Genomic DNA, 9,149 nt, shown 5'->3' with positions numbered 1-9,149 from the left:
TGGCCGTGAAAATTCAGCAGACTTTGGACGAAGAGAGTCGTCCACCAAAGAAGGTTTGGCGGCCCAAGCAAGAAAAAGCCGATGTGAGTACATCGGCTGGCACAAACATGGTGTTCTTCCTTCCATCAGAGTTTCGTGCCCCAGGAATTGAAGAAGTGCCGATAGCAAAGTTTGACTACGGTCCACAGCCAGTCATCTTTGAAAAGCCACGAGAGAAGGGCTACAAACACATGAAGGCCCTGTACCTCAAAGGTTATATCAATGGGCAACCCGTCGGCAGGATGTTGGTGGACACGGGAGCAACGGTCAATATAATGCCATATTCCATGCTACGGCGTTTGGGACGCTCCAGTGACGATCTGATCAAGACCAACGTCACACTAAACGACTTCAACGGCCAAGCATCAGGGACGCAAGGTGTCCTGAACGTGGATCTAACCATAGGCCGAAAGACGATCCCAACGACATTCTTCATCGTCGACAGCAAGAGCACCTACGCTGCCCTACTAGGAAGGGATTGGATTCACGCTAACTGCTGCATTCCATCTACAATGCACCAATGCCTGATACAGTGGGATGGCGACGACGTAGAAGTCGTACATGCAGATGACTCGATCGACATCTCAATAGCCGGCATGAACATTTGGGACTCGGAAGACCAAGAGCCGCTCTCTGGAATCAGTTTGGACGGCTGTGATCGCATCGAGGTGTCAAAAAACGGTCTTATCCACCGGCCTGATAGAGTAGCAAGAGCAACATCCATCGACATACGTGGCAAGGCCGATCCCTGCGATCGGCCCCAAAAAATAAAAAGCAAGGATCTTACTTCAAACATGTCACGTAGTCGTGGTAGGGAGGCTTCCTCCTGTAAGGGAGCATATACAAGTTGTAAACCTTCATTGTGCAATTCAATCAACATGGAGGCCGATTCTAGCAATCGGCCAAAATTATCCTTGCCATACGTTTTGCCTGTGTTCAACGTCGATCTAACAGGCGACGGAAAGCTAGGATATGGGTTTATGTCAGCTGATGAGCTAGAAGAGATCGACATTGGTCCTGGGGATAAGCCACAACCAACATTTATCAGCAAAAAGTTAGATCCGCATCTGAGGGGCCTGATGATAGCTTTGTTGAAAGAATACCCAGATTGTTTTGCCTGGGATTATACAGAGATGCCCGGGCTAGACAGGAGCATCATTGAGCATCGGCTACCTCTTAAGAAAGGATTTCGGCCGTTCCAGCAACGAGCACGGCAGATGAAGGCCGAAATTCTAGAAGAAGTCAAGAAGGAGATTGAGAAGATGTTGAGCGCCGGGTTCATCAGGCCATGCAGGTATGCTGAATGGATATCTAGCATCGTACCTGTGGAGAAGAAGGACGGCCGATGGCGCGTCGCCATAGATTTTCGCGATCTCAACAGAGCCACTCCGAAGGATGAGTACCCTATGCCGGTAGCTGAAACGTTGATCAATGCAGCAGCTGGTCATAAGGTTTTAAGCTTCATGGATGGCAATGCCGGTTACAACCAGATTTTCATGGCTCGAGAAGATATACACAAGACGGCCTTCAGAGTACCAGGTTGGGTGGGCTTGTTCGAATATGTGGTCATGGCATTTGGGCTGAAGAATGACGGTGCAACGTACCAACGAGCCATGAATTACATCTTTCATGATCTGATCAGCAAGTTGGTGGAGATCTACATTGATGACGTGGTGGTCAAATCTGTTTCAGTGGAAGGGCACCTGGAGGATTTGCGACGCATCCTGGACCGAACTAGAAAGTTCGGACTTAGAATGAATCCAAAGAAGTGCGCTTTTGGTGTGACGGCCGGTCAATTCCTGGGCTTCCTAGTTCATGAACGTGGAATTGAGATCGGCCTGAAAAGTCAAGAGGCAGTGCGAACAATGAAGCCACCTACCACCAAGAAGGAACTCCAAAGTCTCATCGGCAAAATCAATTTCGTCAGAAGGTTCATCTCTAATCTGTCAGGACGAATTGAGCCGTTCATGGGATTGGTAAAAATCAAACCTGATGAGGAGTTTCACTGGGGGGCAGAGCAACAACGAGTGTTTGATGAGATTAAAGAGTATCTAACGAAGCCGCCCGTGTTAGTTCCGCCCCAGCAAGACAGGCCATTCTATATCTACCTGTCAGTAGCCGATACTTCTATCGCCTCAGTGGTGGTGCAAATCTATGATGGCATGGAAAGAGTTGCTTTCTACCTCAACAGAAGGATGTTGGATGCAGAGACGAGGTACCCGGAGATCGAGAAGTTGTGCCTCTGCCTATTTTTTACCTGCACCAAGCTTCTTCACATCTTTTTGACGGCAGAAATCATCATCATTTGCAAATCAGACGTCATCAAGCACATGCTGTCGGCTCCTATTCTGAAAGGCCGACTCGGTAAATGGATGTTTGCATTATCGGAGTTGGATCTCCGGTATCAACTTGCGAAAGCAGTCAAAGGACAGGCCCTGGCCGATCTGATCGCTGAGCGAATCAACACTAACATAGCAGCACTGTCTATACGTGCATGGGCCATGTTCTTCGATGGATCGGTTTGCGATGATGGTTGCGGCATCGGCATCCTACTCGTGTCGCCCCGGGGGGCAACCTACACCTTCTCCATCAGGCTATCTACCCCTTGCACCAATAATGTTGCTGAGTATGAAGCAGTACGTAAGGGGATGGAGTTGCTAATTGAAGCTGGGGCAGAAGCAGTAGAACTCTTTGGAGACTCAAAGTTGGTGATCTCCCAGCTCACGGATGAGTACAAGTGTGAGAGCGAGTCGCTCTTCCTGTTATGGATGCATTGCCGCGAGCTAATGACACAGTTCAGGTACATAAACTTCAACTGGGTCCCGAGGTCGCAGAATACGGAGGCGAACGATCTCGCACAGATGGCGTCAGGCTATAAGGAGACAGTAGAAGGCGCCGATGTCCAGATACATTTCATGGAGCCAGATGATTGGAGAGCCGATATCTTCAATTATTTGAAAGATCCGGCTCGGGGGGCACCTAAACGGATAAGGTACAAGGCTATGAAGTATGTCCTTATTGGGGATGACATGTTCTACAGGACCTTGGAAGGGTTACTTCTCAAATGTTTGGGAACAACCGAGGCAAATCGGCTCTTACACGAGGTACATGAAGGCGCCTGTGGAACTCACCAATCGGCTCATAAGATGAAGTGGCTGATCAGGCGATCGGGATTTTATTGGCCCACCATGCTCGAAGATTGTTTCAAGTACTATAAAGGGTGTCAAGCATGTCAGAAGTTTGGGAGCATTCAGATGGTACCCGCATCAGCAATGAATCCCATCATCAAACCTTGGCCATTCCGAGGTTGGGGCATGGATATGATCGGCAAGATTCATCCTGCGTCGAGCAAAGGCCATGAATGGGTTCTGGCCATTACAGATTACTTCACTAAATGGGTGGAGGCCGTCCCGATGAAATCAGTAGCATCGAAAGATGTCATCAGTTTCGTGTTGGAGCATGTCATTCATAGATTCGGGATTCCCCTGACTATCACGACCGATGGAGGTTCGATCTTCGTGTCTAAGGAGTTTAGAAAATTCTGCGAAGATATGGGAATCAAGCTGATCCGATCATCTCCATACTATGCTCAAGCAAATGGGCAGGCTGAAGCATCCAACAAGAGTCTGATCAAGCTGATTAAGAGAAAAATCGACGAGCATCCTAGACGTTGGCACGAGGTATTGTCAGAAGCACTGTGGGCTTATCGCATGTCGTGTCACGGAGCAATAAAAACCTCGCCATATCATCTGGTCTATGGACAAGAAGCTGTGCTGCCCTGGGAAATCAAGGCTGGGTCGAGACGGATTACGTTTCAGAATGATTTAACTACTGAAGAATATGCAGCCCTGATGAGTGACAGCATTGAGGATGTAACGGAACTCAGACTATGGTCGCTTGAGAAAATCAAGGAGAATAAAGCCAAGGTGGCTCGCGCATATAATAAGAAGGTGAAACCAAAGGAGTTCCAAGTTGGTGATCTGGTATGGGAAGCTGTATTGCCGTTGGGGACTAAGGATAAAGTGTATGGTAAATGGTCTCCAAATTGGCATGGCCCGTACAAAGTTGACCAAGTTTTGAAGGGTAATGCATACATGCTCGAGCAGTTGGATGGCGTGAAGTTCCCAGTGGCTGTCAATGGCCATCATCTCAAGAAGTATTTCCCAAGTATGTGGGATGATGGGCAGTGAGATACAGGGGCCGATTTTTAAATCGGCCAGTAAATTTTTTTTTTGGAATATGGGGGCCGATGTATGAAATCGGCCGATAAAAGGAAATATATGTGCAAGGCAAGAGCCGATGCACGGTCATCGACTTAAGAATAAAATAGCCGATGCACGGACATCGACTTGAGAACAAAACAGCCGATGTACAGCCATCGACTTTAGAGTTACAAAGTATTATGGTCAGATATAAAATTACAGTCTGAATTTGAGGAGTGTTTGCTTGGATGACTGTCTAATTTGGTATTTGAGTTTGGCCTCATGGGCGTTTGAGGGGAAAAGACCGATACGTTTCTATCGGTTCTTGGTGCGGCAATCGGAAGACTTGAAATTGGATAAATGGAGAATCAAATTGGAAGAACAATTTTCATTGATTCAAGGGAACGACTTTACAAGAAAGAGCCGATGGCTCTCAAAAGGATCATCTGATGCCTAATGCACTACTACTACTAGCCCTATACTACTCCCTAATCTAAGGGCCGTCGCTGCCCTCGTCGTCACCGTCGTAGCTGCCGTCGGCGCTGCTACCGGCGGGCTCCTCGTCGCTGCTGATGAAGCCGCCAGCGGGGGCTTCATCCTCCTCGTCATCATCGTCGTCATCGTCATCCGACCAGGCCCAGCCACGGAAGCGCTTGGCCGGTGGGTACCCCGCGGAGGAGGAGGAGTCTTCATCCGTCTCCTCCGCCTCTTCTTCCTCCTCGTCGGAGGAGAAATCCGCCTCCCATGAGAGGAGGTTGTCGTCGCTCGCCGCCTCCAGCTCCCCGTCGATGAGGAACCGGAGGTCTTCTTCCCCGTCGGTGAGGGGCTCGTCGTCCTCCGACTCAATGGAGGAATCCCATTCTCTCGCGTCCCAATACTCGGGGGCGAGAGCCTCGTAGATGGCCATCAGATTGACCTCCGGCTCTGGCTCGCTGGAGGAGGAGGAGTCGAAGGAAAGGCCGGAGGAGGCAGAGGAGGAAGAGGAAGACATGGCTGCAGAGAGGGCTTTTTGCCGATGGCAAGTACAGAGCAGGGGAATGGAGAGATGAACTGCTCGATGCGGTTAAATAAAAGGGGATATGGTGGAAATTTAATGCTTGAGCAGTTTTCGAGGATGCGGTGCCAAAACTGTCAATCGTGCAGAAGTTGAGAAGACAAGGCATCATGATGAAGGATACTGTGACGGTTCTGCTCTGCCACGACATGACCCTACGAAGGAAAAACAGAGTGGTTTTGAAATTATCATTACCAAAACCAGGGGGCATGTGTTATCACCAGATTTTGGCCAAATCAGGAGATGGGCCGTAATTGAGATGGGCTTGAAGGATATACACGTGGAGCGTCTCTGAAGTGGCCTTGCACGATAAGTTTGGGCTAGATTGCCTGTGTATCTGTATATTATAGTAGATTGCATCTTAGTTTAGAATCAAAGAGATAGAGTTTAGCTCGTACACGGTTGGGTTTATTCCCAAGTTAGAAAGTCTACGGACTATAAATATGTATCTAGGGTTATTGAGAAGGAGGACGATCACGTTCACAACAAATCAATCTAGGCGCATCGCCACCCCTTGTTTCGAGGGTTTCTCCCGGGTAAGCAACATGCTGCCTAGATCGCATCTTGCGATCTAGGCAGTATCAGTTTATTCGTTATTGGTGTTGTTCGTGCTGAAGCCTTTTTCATGGCGAGCAACACCCTTATCTTAGGTGTTTTGGGGCTGACGTCGATGCTTTCACGATGTACTTATTTAGCTACGCTGCCCCTCGATATCTAGCTGCCCTTACACCTATTTTAGGTGTAAGGGCAGCATCTTTCTTGATCTTTATTTAGTAGATCTAATCCATTATAGTTGCTCCTTGTTCTTCAAGGATTGGTTTGATATCCGTATGGTTAGGCCTTATAAACGGGTTGAACGATCCGGTAGTGCGTAAGGTGTGGTTTATTAAGCTCTAGAGGGATTGTTCCGGGGATCAACTTCACGTTGGTTTTTAGGCCTCTTTAGGGCTGGTTTTCCATTATCTTACGTATCTGTTAGGCTCAACTACGCATAGGATGTTCTGATTATACGGTGAAAACCCTAGACTATCGTAGATTAGTTTAGCTTGATATTGATAAAGCATGTTCCCCATGTCCTTATAAATCTAACATGAACCATGGGGCAATCGGCTCTTTGAGCCGATCCACATAACAACTTAAGAGCCGATCGGGGCTCGTATTTAATGTTTACGTGTTTGCCATGCAGGAAACTAGTCGAAGCAATCCATCACCTTCCTGACCAGGTATAGGTCAGGTGGCACGCCCTCGTAAGCACCAGGACGTGTGCCAGAAGGCATTGCGGGCCGTCGCCCGAGGGACCAGGGTCCACCGCAATCCTGGGAGCCTCCCGGCTCTACGGTGTTGCCCGTCGATACTCGCCGGTGGGTTTTTGACCGCAACACCATGAAGGAAAGACATGCACAACCCGCTGTGGAGTCGATAATTTATCGATCCTCGGGAGGGGAAAGTGATCCTTTGGATAATGTTTATTGAGACACGTGAAGTCGACGCACATGCGAAGGACATCAGTGTTTTTTCTTCGGGACCAACACTGGGTTAGCGACCCATGTGGCCTCTGTGTGTAGCTCCTTGATGAAATTTGCCTCTCTGAGTCGATTAATCTCAGATAGCATGGCTTTGCGGTTTGGCTCGGAAAAATACTGCAAAGGTTGTCGAATTGGTCTGGCTCGTGGATCCAGATTGAGGGGTTGCTCGGCAAATTTCCTGGGTACTCCTGGCATGTCAGTTGGACACCATGCGAAGATTTCCCAGCGCTCACGGAGGAACTCGACGAGAGCGCTTTCCTATGCGCTATCCATGTTTGTGGCGATAGCTGTCGTCTTTTTGAGATCTGTCGGGTGAATCTGTACTTCCTTAGAGTTCTTGGAGGTGTCGAAAGTTTGTTCCTTAAGCGGCCTTCCTCCGTCAGGCAGCACATCATAATCAGTTGTTAGCCTTGACACTGCATACTCCGCCTGCATCCCGAAGGTTTCTGACATCTTGTGGAAATCTTTGTCGCACTTATCTGCCAAAGCAAAGCTCTCTTTTACTGTGATTGGGCCATTGGGTCCAGGAATTCTCCATAATAAATATGTATAGTGCGGCACCGCCATGAATCTAGCATAAGCGGGTCATCCCAGTAAAGCGTGATACTGTGACGGAAACTCTATGATTTCAAACTCTAGCTTCTCTCTTCTGTAATTCTCTCGAGTCCCGAACTGAACGTCGAGATTGATCTTTCCTAGTGGATAACTCGGTTTCTCAGGTGTAATGCCATGGAAGCGCGTGTCTGTTGGTGTTAAGTTTGCCAGAGATATATTCATCTTCCTCAATGTATTTGCAAACATGAGGTTCAAACTGCTCCCTCCATCTATGAATACGAGCGAAACATCGAATCCTGCAATCACAGCTGGCAAAATCATGGCTGACTGCCCAGGCCGTGCAACTTGAGGCGGATGGTCCGCTTGAGTGAACCCGATATCTTGTGCCGACCAATTCAGATACTCGATCGTTGGTGGAGGCATCTTCTCTGCCATATATACCTGTCGCGAAATTAACTTTTGTGCCCTATTCGAGGGTCTGCCTTTCTGAATCATCGACACTGCTCCCGTTGTGTCAATGTAAGGGCCATTGTTGGCTGGGGTTCCCGCCAATTGCAACTGATGTCGACTTTCATTAGTAATTACGGGTCGAGGTGGCAAGTGTACTTTGCTCCTTGGCCCCTGTACATGCTCCCAGATTGCTGCTTGAGCATTGGTGTGTCCAGCGTATCTATGCAAAGCTTGGAAAGTTCGGGAATCCTTCTGAAGGTGACCTGACTGTCTTTTCCCATCATTGTCGAGATAAAAGTGCATCTGGCACGGTCCGTTCAGAAGATCTTCGGGTGATATATTGTATGCCCTGTGGAACCTCGATCTATTATTTTGCCTGCTAGAGCTTGGTGCATCCCTATGATCGCTGCGCTGCTCGCTGCTTCTTTGGTAATCCTCTCGATGATTTCCTCCACTACTTCCTCGGAAGCCAGCCGCCACTTGGTTGGGACTGTCGTAGTCTGAGTACTGGCGAGAATATCGTCGCCTATTTTCATTATTACTTCTGTTGCGATCCTCCTCGGGTGATCTATGCCGTTTATTTTGCACGGCGTCTTCTCCATCTGCCCAGCGATTCGCTATATCCATAAGTTCTGCAATTGTCCTCGGGTTGGATCTTCCCAAGTCTTCGATGAAGTCTTTCCTTTGGATTTCCGAAATAAATGCATCTATTGCTCTTTCGTCGTATACGTTTTCCGCCGAATTTTTTATGATGTTCCACCGCTGGATGTATATCCTCATTGATTCACCATACTTTTGTTTGCAAGCCCTTAGCTGCTCTATGGATGCAGGCTTCTTGCACGTGGAACATAAATTCTTCACGAACAATTCTTCAAAAGTTTCCCATTTGTCGATGGATCCTACTGGTAATTTCTTTATACATGATCTTGCGGCTCCACTAAGATGAACTTGGACGCTTTGCATAGCCGTTGCTCTTGTTCCACCCAACAATTTTACTGTTTCCAGGTAGTCGATTAGCCAATCCTCGGGTTCTTGCAAACCATCGATTTTTTTTGTAACCATCTGGCAGCATGAAACCAGAAGGGACCCACGTTATGCGAACTCGTCGAGTAAAGCAGGGGAGTCCACACATATCTTGTTCTTTGACTTCTGGCGAGTGTCGTCTAGATCTGTTTTCACGTGCCCTATTAACTCGAGCTTGTACCTCTATATTTCTCGCCTCGTCCGTTCGTGGAGGATCTCGCGCTGCCGTGGCGGGTCGAGGACTGTTTCGCCTTGGGATACTTTCGGGTTGGGGTGTGCTTGAGCTTGCGAATGCCGTTC

Source organism: Lolium perenne, chromosome 5, assembly GCF_019359855.2.
Source record: "Lolium perenne isolate Kyuss_39 chromosome 5, Kyuss_2.0, whole genome shotgun sequence".
NCBI classification, from domain to species: domain Eukaryota; kingdom Viridiplantae; phylum Streptophyta; class Magnoliopsida; order Poales; family Poaceae; genus Lolium; species Lolium perenne.
Note: the sequence above shows the minus strand (reverse complement) of the source record.